Source organism: Equus caballus, chromosome 12, assembly GCF_041296265.1.
Source record: "Equus caballus isolate H_3958 breed thoroughbred chromosome 12, TB-T2T, whole genome shotgun sequence".
NCBI classification, from domain to species: domain Eukaryota; kingdom Metazoa; phylum Chordata; class Mammalia; order Perissodactyla; family Equidae; genus Equus; species Equus caballus.
In genome coordinates this window covers 17,386,458-17,405,699 of record NC_091695.1, presented here as the reverse complement: position 1 = coordinate 17,405,699, position 19,242 = coordinate 17,386,458, and the positions used below count along the sequence as shown (strand labels likewise).

The window sequence follows — 19,242 nt, the reverse complement described above, 5'->3', positions numbered from 1 at the left end:
GTTAATAATTCACGGTAATTCTCTATAAACCACATCCATTCCCAAACTAGAGAACTCAATGGAGAAACTCTATTTGTCAATGGAAAAGCAAGAACGGCTTATTTTGCACCAAATCTCCCAATAAGAGAAGCTGGAAGAGCTAGAGAAATATAAAATGCATGTGTTTAAAAGCATTGAGATCTAATAAGGAATCAAGGATCTGTAGGGTCAATATTTTTAAGAGAAGAGAAACCAGAGAGCTTGACCCTGCATTTCCTGGCTTCTTTTCTCTATAAGGATGTGAGCTAATTCTCAAAACCACAAATGAAAAGCTGAAAAGCTAAGTGGAACTTCCTTCAGACACTTTACCCTGGGGGACAACAAATGGGATTCAACGTCTATCAAGGAAAAGAAGCTTGGGGCCGGCTCCGTGGCCGAGTGGTTAAAGTGCCACATGTTCCATTTCAGTGGCCTGGGTTCACAGGTTTGGATCCCAGGTGCAGACCTACTTCACCCATCAGCCATGAGCTAAAGGTATCCCACATACAAAGTAGAGGAAGATTGGCACAGATGTTAGCTCAGGGCTAATCTTCCTCAAGGGAAATAAAGGAGAATTGGCAACAGATATTAATTCAGGGCTAATATTTCTCACAAAAAGAAAAAAAGGAAAAGATGCTTTTGTAAATTAACCAGGTTCTCATTTAAGACCATAACGGGCTTTACTGTTGAAGTCAGGGTGAAGAGAAAATAGAGTAGTTCTCAGAGAAACTCAAGCCCAGCTTGAATCATCTAATTTCTTGATGAGATTATCTGTGTTCTTGCTTTCGCCCAAACCTAGCTCCCAACTAGAAACAAAATGAAATCTCTTTTAAGGATGAAAACACCATAAAATCCTTGAATTATCTCTACAACTTTTTGAATATAAAATCTGGCACAAAAAAGAAGATAACAAAACATAGGAGAATACAAGGCTTAATTGAAAAGCAATAGCAATAGAAACAGATATAGATGATCCAGACTAGGAAAAAACAAGCATTTCAAAACAAATTTAGTATGTTCAAATAATTAAAGCGCAAGATGCATAACAAATTGAATCAAAGAAATTTGAAAACTAAAATATATAACTGAAATTAAGAACTCAATTATTGGGTTTAACAGCAGATTAAACACATATGAATAGGGAATTAATAAATGGGGAGAACGATTGGAAGAGAATATGCAGAATATGCAAATAAGAGAGAGGTGAAAAGGTGGACAATGCAGGAAATAGCATAAAAGACACTAAAAGGTACAGCGCCTAGCTTCAACATACTTTTAATTTAGTTATAATTTAAGAAAGAGAAGGAAAAGAGACAAGGTAGGCAAAATATTTGAGGATAGGACTGAATTTTTCCCAAAACTATTGAAAGGCATTAAGATGTACATTCATACAGAGTTACAAATCTCATGAAGAATAAAATTTTTAAATGATGATTTTGAGGGGCCAGCCCTGGTGGCCTAGTGGTTAAGTTCGGCATGCACTGCTTCAGAGGCTGGGCACAGGCCTATACCACTTGTCTGTCACTGGTTATCCTCTGGTGGTGGCTCACATACAAAAAGAGGAAGATTAGCAGGAGATGTTAGCTCAGGCTGAATCTTCCTCAGCAAAAACTTTAATTAATTAATTTTTAAAAATGATAAATTTCAAAAAAAGGATAAATAGAAAACTTAGGGCATAATAAAACCAAAGACAAAGAGAAAACCTTAAGGACTTATTGCATTCAAGGAAGTAACAATAATACTGACAACCAATCTCTTAAAAGGATAGAAAGCAAGAAGATAGAGGAATTATGTCTTCATAGTGCCAAAAGAAAACAAACTCATTGGCATGAGCCTTACAAGATAAACATCATACATAAGAGGATAAAAGATGAAAATAATATAGTAGAATAAATTTTAGCCAGAAAAGGGGCACTTTTTCTATACTGCCATCAGAAAGAAAACAGGCTTCAAGGCAAGAAGCATTTCCACATATAAAAGTTCTACCAGAGCAAAAAGTCAATATAGCAGAAATATGTAACAATTATAAATGGGTATGTGACTAAAAGCATAGCTTCCTAATATATATTTTGAAAAACTATATTGGCTTGAAAGAAATAATAGATAAATCAGCAATAATAGAAGTAGATATCAGCACAACTCTCAGTAACTGCAAGAACATGCACACAACAAAAAGTTCATAGAGATATAAAAAATTTAAAAAACATTATTAGCAAATGTGACCTATGATGTAAGAAAACAATACATCCAACAACTGCAAAATCCATCTTCTTTTCAAGTGCAGAGGGAATATTTTTCAAAATTGATTATATACTGGGTCATAAAGCAATTCTTAACAAATTTCATTGAATTACAATCATAAAATATGTCTCTGACCATGAAGAAAATAAGCTAGAAAATAAAAACCTAAAAGTAACCAGAAAATTCCTATATGTTTGAAAATTAAGCACTGCATTTCTAAATCACCCCTGGGTACAATAAATCACATCAGAAATTAGAAAATATTTAGAGCTTAAGAATGATGAAAGCACAGGACAGCAAAGCTGTGAGAGTCAGCTAAAATTTTATTTGCATGCACTAAAAATTGATAAATCTTGAAAAACCAATGCACTAAACATATATTCAAGAAGATATTAAAATGACAGAAAAGTAAAATTAAAATAAGCAGTGGGATGGAGAGAATAACAATAACAGCAAGTGTATGAATAAATCTGCATAGCATGGTAACAATAGGCAAAAGTGGACAATTGCTGCACCGCAGTCTCACTTGAGGGTGATCTTGAAGGATTGTAGTGAAGGAAATCTTCCTAGTAAGCAATAATTTGAGCAGTACATATAGTTTTCCACTTCACATGGAAGGAGAAATTGCTGACTCATGGATCTCCACTGACTCAAGGACACTAACTATAGATTTTATAAACTATTAAAGGAAAGGAAAAATGGAAGAATGGATGACAAAGCAGTCTGGAGGAGCAGTATGTGGATGGATCACTCAAAATGCACACCAAATGCAGGAATGTTTGTTTCTCATATAAGTGCCTGTCAAAGAGAATCCACTGCAGAGAAGGCTCTCAAAAGTCTGGTTGACAAAATGACCTGTCTTATGAATATCAGTCAGCCTTTATCCCCAGGCACTTTTGTGGTCCCTGTGGCAGAAATGAGTGTTCTACACAGGCTCAACATGATCTGACTTTCAGCATTCCTGGTCTGGCTACTATCACTGCTAAATGTCCAAAATTCTGTTAGTAAAGTCCGTCACTGACTCCCTCATAGGGCACAATTCTCTAGGGAAACCAACCAACAACTGTGGCAGCTTACTTCATTGAAACTCTTCAACCTGGGGGAGACAGCATCTAGTCATCACATATTCTAGATATATATTTGTCCCTGCTACAAGCAGTGATTCAGCCTGCTTCATTATTCATGGATCTGAACCCATTATCCATTGCCATGGTACTCCACTCATTGTCTTCTCTATCTTCTCTAATCAGGAGACAGATTTTAGAGAAAATAAAGTAAAGCAAATTGCTCACCACCATAGAATTCACTGGCATAACCATGTTACTCATCACCTAGAAGCAATTGGCTGAATAGAACATTGGAATGGCCTACTGCAGGCTGGGTCACGGTGCCACCTGGGATATCCTGCTCTGAAAGTTTGGAATACTCTCCTATATGTGTAGCATACAGTATGTTCTTAGTCCGCTCTAGTCATATTATACTATATGCTGTGTATATTCATGAGAGAATATCCCCATGCTAATAAACTTTCCTCCATGTAGCCTTATATTTTGCCCTCCTCTATTTCGATATCCAAGAGATCCATTTCCACATGTTACTCCAGTTATTGCCAACATATACTATCCAGATACTGCATTTTTTAATCAAACAACTTTCCTTCTAAAACAAGACTGTATTTCCTACTTGGGCTCTACTGACACCTGAACCTAGTTATTTATCTGGAAGCAATGAGGTACTGCTCTGGGAAAGGGCATGAGACCTTTGATAAGGTGGATCCCTGAAGCTTATGTGAACTTTGAAGAAGTTAAACTTGAATAGATTGTCTACTAACAGCACTCCCAGTAACAGGAACAATATATTATATTATTCTTTACTAAGAGGAGAGCAGGGTAGGACATCAGCACATTCACCTCAGTCGACCCTTTATGCCGCTTGAATCCATTTCTTCATCTATATCACGGGAACAGTTCATCTAGGACCCTCTTTCTGGGGGAAGTTAGAAGAGAATGCTTAGAAGAATAAACCATGTCCTTTGCCACTCAGCTGATCTTAGAATTTTAACTTCTACTTATCTTCTTCTTCCTTCACAAGAGACAAATAATGGCTTTACTCGACAAACACCAGTAGAGGCCTTATGGTATTAATGGGGAGGATTTCACAGCAATCCTGTGTTATCGAGTTACTCCTCCTAGCACCTTATTCCATGTAATTTTAGACGTGGTACAACTTCAGACTGTGTTTCCTGCTCTGTTAGGTGGGTATAGCACTACCTATCTTAACGGGTTTTTATGAGAAGTACAGATCACTCTGATAGTGAAAGCACTCTGTAAATATATTAAATATGGTTAATTGGCATGAAATATCCATCCCTTTTTCCTTCTTGTGGGCCTTTCTGTATTGCAGAGGCTGGAGGACCAAAAGCCACAGTACCCATGCTCTCATGCATCTAAGGTTCTGTATTTAAAATCAGTTCCCTCAACATAGATGCCAGATCCCAGGAAGGCGGAAGTGAGCTGGAGCCAGCTCCTGCCTGCTTTGTGTTGTGTTCCGTTAGCAGGCATACTTGAAAAGTGGGGTTGAAGATGTCAGGAGGAAGTTGCCCTGGAAGACACAGCCGGTCTCCCAGGGCCAGTATTCCAGAGCCAGTTTCCTGGGAGCTGTGGGAGTTGTTCTGGCAGTGGCTTTTTCTTTCTTTATTTTTAGTTATGGGTCCTTCTAATTATGGCATGTGGGATGCTGCCTTAGCATGGCCTGATGAGTGGCACCATGTCCACGCCCAGGATTCGAACCAGCGAAAACCTGGGCTGCCAAAGTGGAGCGCGCGAACTTAACCACTCGGCCACAGGGCAGCCCCTGGCAGTGGCTTTTTCATCTTTGGAGCACAGCAGTGGCAGTGGTTTTTTTTTATAATTCAGTAGTTTCATCAGTGATTCCTAATTTGCTGGCATCTTGATTCTGGCAGAGGTCAGATTAGGAGGCCCAGATCAATCCACACCTCCAGTTCTTCCAAGGATTTTACATAATTCCTTGATCTGAACCCTTTCCTGCTTAAAGTACCTAGAGTGATTTCAGTTCTTGAACTGAACTCTGACTAATACCATCAATTATAAAGTGATACCAAAATGCCAGAGAGCCAATGTTTCCATTTTCTTTTGAACTTTCCAGCTTATGTAGCCACACAGTAATCTGTAAAATTAAATATTCCGTGATTTTTTTCACGATTCATAAAAGTCTCCTTCCTTTATTTTTTAAATTAGTTATTTATTAATCATATCAGCAACTTCTCTCCCGCCTCATCACTCACATTTGGACTTTATATCTGGGACACCTGCCCCAGCATGGCTTGACAAGTGGTGTCTAGGTCTGGATCCTGGCTCTGAACTGGCAAACTCCAGGCCACTGAAGTGGAAAGTGAGAACTTAACTGCTGCACCACCAGGCCGGCCCATAATTGTTTAATTATTTTAAAACTAAAGAATAAATCAAGAAAATAAAAATTATAGTGTTATTATTCATTATGGTTTCCTTTTTTTCCAAACACATATATTAATGCAACTAAAAGTTTTAATTCATTGCTTTTTCTCCTTTTTATACTGTAGTTTACAACCTATTTAAAAAAATTGCATGTTCATATGATATCCCATAAAAGAAAAAAATGTCCTTGTCTGCATTTATTTTCTGGCTATCATTATGGGCTTTGGAACCCATTAAAAAATTCCAAAATTTTACTGAGCACTTATTATGTGTAAGGTGTTTTTTGGAACACTAAGAATGTGAATTGTGGTTCCTCAACAGCTGGGACCATATATTAACTATCCTTATATTCATCTCCTTAGTAAAATACAGTTAAGGAATACAACATTGCCCTTGTTTTTTGGAGCCTATGTGTCACTGGAGGTGGTACATATGTACCAGTAACTAAGATAAAATGAAGTATGTGAATATTTCAGACAGATGCTAGAGAATTTCAGGCGCCAGAGAAAGTGGGAGATCTTATAGTCAGGGTAATCACAACATATGATAAGGATGATTATTCAAGTTGCACCTTGAATAACTTACCATGAAGGAAAAGCTTTAATGGGGAAAGATGATGAGTTTGGGTGTGGATATGCTGAGTGACAGGAGACTCTTGAGTCCTGATCACGAATGGGGGGTTCTATCAGGTATTTTAAGTGCTAGTGAATTAGATTTTTAGCTAGAACCTGGAACCATTTATTGAGACACCTAAAAGAATGGACAATTTATTCAGCATTCCTTCACTTAGAAAGTATAGAATATTGTAGAATTGATATCAAATGCACAACAATATGGCCTAGGGTTTTGTTTTTGTTTGTTAAAGTGGGCTTAGTTTGCTCTACCATTCTCTGTATAAAAATAGGCAGAATTTCCTTCTCCCTTTGGCAAGGCACTATGAAAAGGAGATCAGAGATGTGGAGAAGAGAAGCCACCCACAGAGCTATGGTCACTGCGAACTCTTTATGGCACAGCAAAGTCTCCGAGGAGAAGAGATGGTAACAAACTGAGAAATGTGACTGAGACAGTGGGCAACATCAGTCTTCTCTTATTTCTAGCTGACATCTCTTTTGAGATCTAGCACTGGGCTTGTACTGTTGTACCTGAGTAACAATGGTTTGAAATTTGTGTACGGAAGGCTTTTAGGCTATTCTGCCTAAATATGTGTATAGTATTATTCAGGTTCAATGTTCATAAAACAGCCAAGACACTGACACCAAAACCATAGGCTCGGTCTGCGCATTTGGTTTCTCTGATTGCCAAGATTGTGAATACTTTTGAAGTTGAACACCTTTACAAAAGTGTGCCTCTTGCACATCCCTCTGACCTACTCCTTCCCATAGCTTGTTTCAGTCTACTCCTAGAATTGCGAGATTCTTGAAGGCATTTGAACTTGTGACTTCTGAAAACTACTGTGTTAGTTTTCAATAATAGCTTGTCCATTTTTCTAACGATAATAAAGAGAGCGTGTTAAAGGAGTCTGACATCTATGTGGGCCTGAAAGTCTTGGTAGGGCAAAGGGTTAAGTAATTTACTCACAAGGAATATTTCCTTTCCTCCAGTTTATTTTGGACAATTAAAAACAAAATATGGGAACTTAAAACAATCAGTATTCAAAACCTGATGTCAAAGTATCCCCAAGTAGCCACTGCTGGTTCCACTGGCATTCAGAAATCAGACAGAAATAGCTTCTTGTTAATTGCAAATAGATCTCCTGTCTTAGATTTGTGGGACTTGTATATGTCCATGATATGTCACTTCACCTATTCAAACTCCAGTTTTATCTGTAAAAGAGACCTGAAATGAAGAATTCCTATCACATGGCTGTTGTGGGTCTTAAAAGAGCTAACATGAGAAGATGATTGAGTCTCATTAGTCACTCAATTAAAAAACATTCTAAATACGTCATCATAATGCAAGCTAAATTATTCAAAACTGCAATTGACTCATTTTGAAAGACAAAGTTGATTTAAAACTTCTATTTGTATAATTTAAATAAGATACTATCTCTTTAAACACTACTAAATTTTTATAAAATTCTCTAGTTGTTCTTTCCTTTTTGGCACTAGGTTCAATTAAATTTTCATTAAACATTTGAAAAAATGAAGGTATGAAAAGTTTTCTACTTAGATTTGAATTTGTGACGGGAAAAATTTTGTATTAAAAAGTCTACAAATTTCTAATTGCCAATTCTTTCTTTTGAGACAAATTTTCTATTTTAATTTGCCCTTGCTCTTTAAAGTTTATTTTCTTAAGTCATTTTGTGGTTAGTTTGCTTTGAACATATTTTAGACATTTCACAATTTCTATATGGAAAAGCAGGAATTTTCTTATGTCTAGTTAATATCTGATTTCCAGAAAATCTGATGATAAAGTGGGCCCCTATTTAACATTCGTGAATTTAAACATGCCAATTGAAATGGGGGAACAGATCAAACAATTCAGATAACTTCATCTTTCTCTGTCCTTCAGAAGTACCAAAACATACTTTTGCCTAGATTTTGAATATTTGAACAAAACACTTTATGGTTCAAATCCTTAGATAATTGCATCAATTTAGTGTAGGAGGGAACCTGAGGGAGAAGAAAAGCAAAGAACGTGTGGATACACTCCAAAAATAACTTGAAACTTGTAAAAAAAACATTGCTTTACTCTAATATATGGCTCTTGGGAGTATAAATTCTTTCCACTGTTTATGGAAAACATTTTGGCAATACTTATCAAAATGTAAAATGTAGGTACTCTTCAGCTCCAAAATTCTACTTCGAGATATTTCTTCTATGGATAAACTCTCATGTGTGAAATGATATATGTACGAAGATATTCTTATAACACTGTCCATGAAAGCAAAAGATTAGAACCAACCTAAATGTGTGCCAGTATGGATTTGGTAAGAAATCATTGACTGCACGTGTTTTATTAGGAGAAACAGTTTACTCTTAGCTAACAGTGCAGTCTCTGGAGCTGCCCTGCTTGGTTCTCCTCTTGCCTCCACCACTTGCTGCTGTGTGGGCAAATGAGTTAGCCTCTCTTTACTTCCATTTATGCCTCTGGAAAATGGGATGATGATAGTACCTCTTCAGTGGATTTTTGTGAGGATTAAGTTAGTGCAGAGAGGGTTAAACATGTGCAGTATTTGTCACAGCGCCAGCACAGAGGAAACATTTAACAAATACAGTAGATCCTCTGCCTTGCTAAAAGCATATGTGGCGGGGGACACAAAGAAAATAATGACATGCTAGTCGTCAGTGCTTTCATGGAGGACACAGAGAAGGGAGCCATTAATGTTGTCTGAGATGTAAACACGTACCTGTTAATGCAGATGATCCTACGATATAGATAATTTACACGTAGATCATGGGAGGGTTAACTTTACCCATGACACTCTATAGATGGAAAAACAAATAATTCAAATATTTATGTCCATAATTAGTACATGATAGTGTGTTAATATTCAATTTGATTTGTTATCTATTCTCATTTGGACTATCGCCCAAGTCCTTAAGAAGTGAAATCTGTGATAAAGAGTAAATCCTATAAAGGTTGGATCACCAATATTTTTACAGGAAACTATGGGAGTCGATGCTGCCAGATGACCAGGATATCATGCTAATGGGGAAAGAATATTTTACCCCACTGGAGTAAGTAGGAAAGGTCACAATATCATAGGGATAAGAGAAAACTATTTCACAGAGACAGTGACAGATAGTGGTGACAGCTGTGTTATGGGCATTCCCAGGGCAGCATCAGGTCATCAGAAACATAAGAAGTCATCACTTGGGGGTGGCTAACAAAGAGACCTGTAGCGAGAAAACCCAGAGGAACGTGGAATAGGAAGGTAAGTGAGGTGCCCAAGAATCTTTCTATGATCCCCTTGGACCAGATATTTGAGCCATCTAAGTTGGAGGCACAGAACAATTGTTAGGTATATTGTCTGAAAAACCTGTCAAAATCATCTGTTTAGATTTCTGAAACATCAGGAAAAGACAGGATTGTACCAACCTGGGTAGGTCCTTGCCTGCGTGTCCTGAGATCCTCACCCCCAGAAGCATAGTATATTTTATTTCTTTAACATTATTGAACTTTTCTATCTGGATAGTTACTTTGCTTAATGGGATATAGGAAAAATTTGCTGATGATATGAGAAAAAGGAAGAACGATTTTTAATCTTACAACTCACTTGATTTTTGTCCTTGTACCTGCATAATTAGGCTGTCAGATGTCTTTAAGGATAATAAAGATTTTCAAATGTAGTACCCTGAAAGCAGAGAAAACAAAATATTAATCATGGTAATGGTGCGTGAATGCAAACAGGTCTGGTAGAGACTCTGGAAGTTTTTTGCTGGCAGAAATTCCTGAAGGAACAATAGGAACTTGAAGGTTTAAAATAGCAGACATCGTTTCTCCGTTCTTAAACCAATCAACAATTTAGTGGAAATAAAGATGTAGAAAGGGAAATGTCAACTTTAATGAAATGATGAAACCCTTTAGCTCTGAAACTTAGTACACATGTATGAAGTAGGGTGATTGGGGGCAGGGAAAATTTGATCCGAGCAAAAGAGGTAAGCAAGAAGAGATAAAGAGGATATGTTATGAAATTATCAGCTGGTTTTAGAAAAGAGAAAGAAGAACAAGGTCAAATAAACAAATAAATACCTGCTCTTATAAAATTGAAAGTCTCCGTTCATCTCGAGCTCCTTGCCACAAAAAGTTCAACGGTCTCTGCTGTTAATATTGGCATTTATTCCTGTGATATGCAATTGTTTTCATTTCGTTGTGTATCGTCAGGTGCACCTACTTCTCCAAAATCAAAGGCCCTTTGCTCGCACCAACTAACTTGGTATCTACAGGCTGCTGTTGCAAGTTTCCGTGAAGCCTGTTTGAAGAGATGCCATCTTTGTGGCATCCTTGGGGTTGTCTTAGTGTTTACAGTATAAACCTTTAACATATCATAATGTTGCTTAAAGTGTTATTACACCACTTCATGCGTAGCGTGAAAACTTTCCAATAGTATATTTCACTTCTGCTCTCCTAGCCTTTGCGCTCTTGTGGCCATACATTTTGCTTTTCTACACTTCATGGAACACCGTACTACATACAACGTTTAATGGAATAACTTGCAACAATTTACAAAAAAATGAGGAACCACTTTATGAATTATATGGAATATTTTCCAATATATACTATTAGAAAAAAGAAAGCTGAAGAACAATATCTTGCCTCTGTGTGTGTGTGTGTGTGTGTGTGTACACAGGTATATTTACATATATGCTTATAGAGAAAAAGATCTTGGAAAGAGACGTAAGAGTTCAGTACCTGGTAATAGTTTCTGTGGGGAAAGGAATCAGGGCATTTGTACTTTTTACTTTTTGTATCTCATTTATGCATTATCTAGTAAAGCGAACAAGTAAATCAGTGAATGGGGGTAGACAGAGAGGGACTACACTGGAAAGGGAAGCATTGCTGCAAGTCTGCCGCCAGCCACTTGGCTGTATCAATATCTGAGTGACAAGAATCGCAGATAAGGAACAGAGAGGAGAAGCAGATGCGGAGCCCTAGACGATGAGCTTGGTTTTATGAATATTACATTTGAAGACAGAGCTTCAGAGATAGGAATCTAGAGCGTTAAAGAGAAAGGTATGGGTTTAAGATAAATATTTTAAAATCACACACGTACAGACATCAATTGAAACATGACGGTCGGTGAAGAAGTTCCGCTAAACTGAATGTGGAGTGAGGGAGGAAGATAAAGGGAGGACTGAACACAGAAACAAATTCAGGGCTGAGGAGACTAAATGGCTGAGAGTTTCGCTCTGCATCCCCTATCTCTAGGTCCAGGGATCCTACTACATTTCAAGTATACATTCATGTAAATATAAATATATTTACTATAGATGTTGCTTTCAAACTTTCATAGATACATTTTATACATATTTGTGTGTATGTATATTTATATGTGTACATAAATATATATATTTGTGTGTCTATATATTCTTTTCATACCTTTTACTTAACACCAGGATACTATAAAAAAGCCAACTCTTTATTTCCTCTCCATGAACAGATTGTGAAGCTTGTGGCCAAGGACATGACCAGCAGTGTCATTCAGCTTGAAAATACTGACAACCGAAAACTAGTGAGAGGTTCTAAGGTCAGCCTCCACAATAGGAATAATTTGAACCTTTTAAAGATAGCCATACTGCTTGTTATCTGGGTCAACTAGAAAAGGCATATTGGCCAAAGATTTGTCATAATTTAAGAATTCAGCATGGCATCTCCCACCCACTTTCACCTCAAAATAAATGGATTTTTCCTGTGGTGTAACCTTTCTTTTTCTGCAAAAAGGAGAAGAAATGGAAGAGAACATGAATTAGCTTCTTGTAGAAATTGGAACCAGTGGCTTTTCATTAAAATGAATCTGGCTTGTTCTCTACCAATTGCCTAAATACAGAGTGGGAAGCCAAAACGCAGAGGTATTTGCTCAAGGCTTGCAAATAATTTTGCTGATCTCAATGTTAAAATTTAAGATTAAAATCTTTACAAACCACAATTTAATTCAATAAGCCCAGAAAGTGACTAAAGTCAATGATTGTACTGAGATTGTGTATATTCCCCAGAGATTAATTTTGTCAGAAATAAGAAAGCTGCCTAGCCTATTTTTAAAGAGCCAAATTGTGTTTTAGACTTTTAAGTTTAGTGTCTCTTAGCAACCCACAGAATACGTACGCCTGAGAAAAGAGGAGATTCACACTGTTGCATGCTACATTTTATGGAAATGTTAAGTTTATGATCTCCCATTATACTTCTGGATGAGATATTCCCTCTCCAAAATGTAATAAAGCAGCTTAATTGTATTGTATTTCGTGGAAGAAAGGTACTTTGAGGTTTTCTTTGGTTTACAGAATTTACGTAATACTTTAGAGGAATAAATCAAAGATTTCAGTACATAGCTGGTACAAAGTTTTCACCACAGAGTTTATATATAATTGTAGATTATAAGGAGGCATTTATAAAGATGAGAATGTCTGTGTTACTTATGTAATTTCATATTTAGAGCTAACAATTTTTAGGGAAATTAAATATTCTGGGACTAGACATCATATATGTGTGTAAATCAATTCGTTATACATTTACTGAGCATCTCCTGTGTGCCATCCACTGTGCAAAGAACTAAAGAGATCCAGATAAAAATGGCAGTTTCTGTCATCAATGTACTAACATTCTAAGGGATAAAACAAACTAAAAAAAGAAATCATACAATGTAATGAGAGAAATAACAAAAGATGTGTACTGGGATATCATATCTATTGCAGTATAAAGACACGACATATGCAGGCCTAAATAGATAACTTGTGTATAGAAAATACATTATTTTGAGCTACTCTGCTCTAAACAGGCCAGCCCTGGTGGTCTAGTGGTTAAGATCTGGCACTCTCATTGCCACAGTTTGGGTTCATTTCTGGTCAGGGAACCACACCACCTGTCTGTCGGTTGTCACACTGTGACAGCTATGTGTGGCTGGGATGCTGCAAGTTATGCCACTGGTATTTCAAATACCAGCAGGGTCACCCATGGTGGACAGGTTTCAGCAGAGCTTCCAGACTAAGGCTAGGAAGAAGGACCTGGTCACTCACTTCTGAAAACATTGGCCATGAAACCCTGTGAACAGCAGGGGAGCATAATACCGTTGGAGGTTTACTGTGATATTGGTTTTTAAATGAGAATGAAAAAGGTAATTTAGGGAAAAGACAGAAGTGTTCATTGAGAGAAGCAGAATGTAAAAGACACTAAAAATAGAGATTAGGTTTTCTTCTCAAAGTTGATGTCTATCCATAAGACATTCCTTCAGCAAATGTGTGTTATGTGCCTAATGCCAAGCGCAGGTATCAGCATCACAAAGTTGAAAAATGAACATTCTAGAAGAAGAGAGACAGGAATGTACAGAATCAGATGGAAATCTCGTAAAGGCGATACAAAAATATGTGTACTAATTGAGAGAAAATATTATTTTGGCTAAGAGGTATGACAAGTCCTCGTGGAGAAGGCGTGTTTGAGATCAGTTTTGAAAAGGGGGTATGTATTAAGTAAGAGAGCATTCCTATTGTAGAGAAGCCACAAGCAAGGACCAAAGGAGAACTAGAAGACTTGAATAGGAAACAGTGGGCTCAGTTTGGTTGGGGTTCAAGGAACAATGCTGGAAGAAAGCCGGAAAACACAACCTTGACCAAATATGAAGTTTGAATAATACTGGAGATAAGAACAATAATAAAAGAAAAATAACTTGCTTCCAGGGCTATTGTAGGCACTGCAAATAGTGAAGGAAAAGTCCCTGTGCAGTACCTGGCACTGAGTACGCACTCTGTAATAGTTAATATGACTGGTCTTTGGAGGGCAGTAGGGAGCTGTTCCCTGTGTTTGAGAAAAGATGTGACACTGTCATGATCCATGGGAGGTTGGAGCACGTGCCTGATGGAATGGAGTGGGGAGAGACTTGAGGCAACTGGGAGATCAGGAGAGAAAACAAGGTGTGATCTGTGCCTGACTTCTATAATCCATTTCTAGATGTGGCCTCTCCCTTGAGGTGGAAGTCAGGTATAGATGGTGATGAGAGAGAAGATGAGAGGATTTACCGTAGAGGGAAGAGGAAAGAGAAAGAAATGATGGATAGAGGAGGCAGAAAACCTCGCACATCTTGACCTTTGATGAGAAATGCAGTTTTCTTTTTTTCTTAAATTTCCATCCACATTTTATACATTCTATTTCAGAATCTAAAAATGTTCTGCACAGTGTCAGAACAAGGGGTGATGACTCAGGGCCAATGAGGTAAAATAAGCAGCCTATTTACCTAATGGAAGAACAAAGAGAACCCAGATCTTCTTGGATGAGTCTTCTTCTCTTCATAAACAGTTGCTTCATCATTTGGGCCTCATATTTGTGCAAATTTATCAAGGTTATACAAATCTTGATAAGTGATAAAAATAATCGGAATCTGTAACAGGCACTTCGTTCAGCAGTTTACTCGAATCTGTCATAATTATTTTAAAGATAAGGATATTGAGTTTTGGAGATTAAGAAATTCAGTCCACATCTACTCACCAGTGTGTAGTGGAGCTAAGATTCATTCAAGTCTCATAATTAGCCTGCTAGAACTCTTAATTGTGATGCTCTACTACCTCTAACCATTGAATAATAATAAAAAAGAACAAGGTTTGCTGTGATAGAATGCTTAATACAATGTAATTTCTTTTGTAAATGAAGAAAATAATATCAGTTAGATGTCTATTATGGCTAGCCAACTATATATCGGTGGCTTGCTCTAGTGTCATATGCTATGTAAAGCACGTGATATTTTTTCTTGTTGCATTCTCATAGAAACTTTAAGGTATAATTATCTCCATTTTACAGAGTTAAAAGCTTAGAGTGACTCCCGCAGTTTCACCCATAGTTTGCGGCAGAGGTGGGCTTTGAACCCAGGTCTACCTGACTATCCCACTCATCTCTGCTCTTTCCACTGTACCACGCTGCCATGAGGTAGTGGGTTAATAAAAAAGTAGCAGTCAGTGTTCAACATTTTCATTGAAAACACAAACATAATATATAATATATCCTTTTGTTAGAAGTGTGGCTCATTATTTATGAAAATGTTACAAGAAATAAAAATGAAAAACCATTATTGCTTAGGAACATAAACATGATAACCTTTAACAAAACATTAGTAAATCTGATCCAGCAATAAAAAACAATAAATCACAACCAAGCAGAGTTCATCCAAGCAACTCATGTCTTGTTCATTTGTAAAACAATGAATGTAAGTTGCTGCATTAATAGACTGAACAAGAAAAAGTATATGATTATATCAACAGATGCCGGCAAAGTTTTCAACAAAATTCAACATCCTCTCATGATTCAAACCCTCAGCAATCTAGGAACAAAGTGAACTTTCTTAGCCTAATAAAAAATATCTGTAAATAACCAGTAGCTAACATAATACTTATTAGTGACAGACTGACTTCCCTCTATGATCTAAGACAAGGCAAGGATGTCTTTTTTCAACACTTATTCTTGAACATTTTTCCAGAAGTCCTAGCTAGTGTAAGAAACAAAAAGAATAAATAAAAGTCACACAGAGAAAGAAGAATAAATAAACTTGTTCTTATTTCTAGGCAACACGACTGCACACGTTAAAATCTCGAAGAATCTACAAATATATCTTGAAACTAGTAAGTGAGTTTAGCAAGCTCATTGGATACATTCTTCAGATACAAAATCAATTTCATTCCTGTATACCAGAAATAGAAAAATGGAATCTAAAATTAAAATAAAACTATCCCGTGTCTGACTGGGCAAGGGAAACAAAAGAAAAAATGAACAAATGGGACATCAAGCTTTATACATAGCAAAGGAAACCTTCAACAAAACAAAAAGACAACCTAACAATTGGGAAAAGATATTTGCAAACCATATATCAGATAAGGGGTTAATATCCAAAATATATAAAGAACTCATACAGCTCAATAACAAAAAAAAAAAACCAACAATCCAATTAGAAAATGGGCAAAAGATCTGAACAGAGATTTCTCCAGAGAAGATATACAGATGGCCAACAGGCATATGAAAAGATGCTCAACATCATTAGCTATCAGGGAAATGCAAATCAAAACTACAATGAGGTATCACCTCACTCCGGTCAGAATGGCTATAATTAACAAGACAGGAAACAACAAATGTTGGAGAGGATGTAGAGAGAAGGCAACCCTTGTTCTCTGCTGTTGGGAGTGCAAACTGGTGCAACCACTATGGAAAGCAGTATGGAGTATCCTCAGAAAATTAAGGATAGATCTACCATATGATCCAGCTATCCCACTGCTGGGGATTTATCCAAAGAACTTGAAAACACAAAGGCATAAAGATACTTGCACCCCTATGTTCATTGCAACATTATACACGATAGCCAAGACAGGGAAGCAACCTAGGTGCCCACGAAGGGACAAATGGATAAAGAAGATGTGGTATTTATACACAATGGACTGTTACTCAGCCATAAGAAATGATGAAATCCAGCCATTTGTGAAAACATGGATGGACCTTGAGGGTATTATGCTGAGTGAAATAAGTCAGAGGGAGAAAGTCAGATTCCATATGATCTCACTCATAAGTAGAAGATAAAAACTACAAACAAACACATAGCATTGGAGATTGTACTGGTGGTTACCATCGGGGAAGGGGGGAGGGGGGAGGGCGAAAAGGGTGATTAGGCTCACAGGCGAGGGGATGGACTATAATTAGTTCTCCGGTGGTGAACATGATGTAATCTACACAGAATATGAAATATGTTATGATGTACATCCTAAAATAAATAAATAAAATAAAAATAAAACTTTTCTAATAAAACCTATTCGCATATAATTTTAATGAAATATGTTCAAAATCTACTTGTAGAAAATTACAAAACAATAATGAAATACATTAAAGAAAGTTTAAGTTAATTTAGAGCTATGCATTGCTTTTTGATTAGAAGACTCAGTATTGTTAAGGTGTCAATTTCTCCAATTTGTTATTTAGATTCAATGCAATCACACTCAAAGTCCCAGGAGCTTTTCTTTGTAGATATCAACAAGATGATTCTCAAACTCACATGAAAAGGAAAAGCAAGGAGAATAGCCAAAATAATTCTGAAAAAGAAAAAAATGTTGGAGGATTCATATTATCCAATTTCAAGACATTATGAAGTTACAGTAGTGAAGACATGTGGTGTTGGTGGACAGGGTGTATACACAAAGATCAAAGGAACAGAATACAGAGGCCAGAAATAGACCCATACAAATACAGTCAAGTGATTTTTGACAAAAATGAAAAGGTAAATTGGTGGAGAAAAGATATTGTTTTTAACAAAGGGTGCTAGAATAACTGGACAAACATATGAAGAAAATGAACACAGACTCACAACTCACAGTTTATACAAAAAGCAGCTAAAATGCATCAAAGATATAAAAGGTTTTTTTAAGGTGATTTTAAAGAATCCAGGAAGATATGCTTAGATCCTTTGTTGTTAAGGAGGAGGAGAATCCACAGAGTAGATGAGGTTTTGAATAAACAAGTATACCTAGAAAGAATGGGAGAGTGATGACAAAAATATGTAAAAAAGGAGAAGAGGAGCTTAGGAGATCCCATGAAGAATATTCTGAAATCTGAAGGAAATGTAAAAACATTGACTTCATCAAGATTGAGGGAGGCATCCAACACGCAAAGGAAAAAATATTGAAAAGAAAATTTAATTGGATTGTAGGAAATAGGCTGATCATAAGTAGATCTCCCAGAATCCCTTGGTAGTTAGTACTTTAGAGCCAAAGCACATTTACAGTTTTTGTTAATTTTTAGTACCTTGGGCTATGACCTTTAGTTATTTTTATACTTCTATTATTTTACCACTTAACCATTAAATAAGACACCCAAGGAAACATCAATGTACCCAATAATGAATAATCATTAAGTAAGCTCCCATATAACTCTTACTCAGGACAAAAAAAATAGCATCACTATCCTTTCACAGTCACATGCTCTTTCTCGCTGTAAATGTAACCTCTATCTCATGAGAATTACTCCTTTGCATCGTAACTCTTCTATGCCCCTGTTTCTTCTGGGAAATGGGACTGGTAATAGTATCTATTGCATAGGATTGTTGTAAAGAAAAATAAGCTAAACTCAATCAATCAGCTCATGTCTGACAAAGAGCACAGGTCTTCTAAATACTTGCTATGATTAGTGAAGCTCAGGGTGCAAAGCAGAAGCAAGCACTAGTTTTGAATATAGATGCAAAAGAGGAAAGGCTATTGAAAATGATATAAGAATAGAGCAAAATTACAGAATGTTCATCTCCACTGATAATTTATACACTCACTGAGCATTTTGTAACCCTAAAAAATACACAAAAGAAAAATCTATATATCTGCAATTTTCCAGAAATTGATCTGAAATGAAAATACATTAAAGAATGCACCCATTCTTTTTCCCCCGGAGAAGCGGATAAAAACCCTATGTGGGATTAGATGGAGATCATTTCTTAACACAAAGACCATCACTAGAGGGTTTTTCCCCCCAGATTTTAACAAAGAGAAAAAGAAATTCAAATTGCATAGGTAGAAAATCTCAGTCATCAAGGACGTTTTAAACAATGAGATTCTGACAACATGCTAAAAGAGTTAACTTTTTCATGGGGCATTTATAATCCAGTTGTAGAGTTGCTCTGGATATTTAGATTTAAAAGCACACTAACTGGTGAATTGATTACTCCAGGAATGTAAAATAATTAATTTGAATGAAATAAGCAACATCTTGGGAGAAAACAAATGTACTTTGAGGATATAAACTTTACCTAAAATCTTAGTTTGCATTTGAACCTTAAAACCCTCACGAATGATATTGTGATACAAATGTTTTGGAAAACAAAGTACTCTTCCTGCCTTCAAGCTTT

General features: G+C 36.6%; 1 protein-coding gene and 1 long non-coding RNA gene across 3 annotated transcripts in view; both read right to left on the bottom strand.

Annotated features, from left to right (window-relative positions):
• The window catches only part of LOC111775925 (olfactory receptor 4A15-like), a 50,024-nt gene extending 45,475 nt beyond the window's left edge, over positions 1–4,549 (bottom strand). For both annotated transcript variants that reach the window (XR_011423929.1, XM_070229591.1), the window contains exon 1: positions 4,170–4,549. The gene's annotated coding sequence lies outside the window, so the exon portion shown is untranslated. The remainder of the gene's footprint in view (positions 1–4,169) is intronic.
• Positions 4,550–7,323: 2,774 nt separating this feature from the next.
• Positions 7,324–10,047, bottom strand: LOC138916633 (uncharacterized). Its single transcript, XR_011423931.1, has 3 exons — positions 9,952–10,047; positions 9,082–9,157; positions 7,324–7,555 (listed from the first exon to the last, which is right to left on the bottom strand). It is a non-coding gene; the product is annotated as an uncharacterized lncRNA (long non-coding RNA).
• Between the last annotated feature and the right edge of the window lie 9,195 nt (positions 10,048–19,242).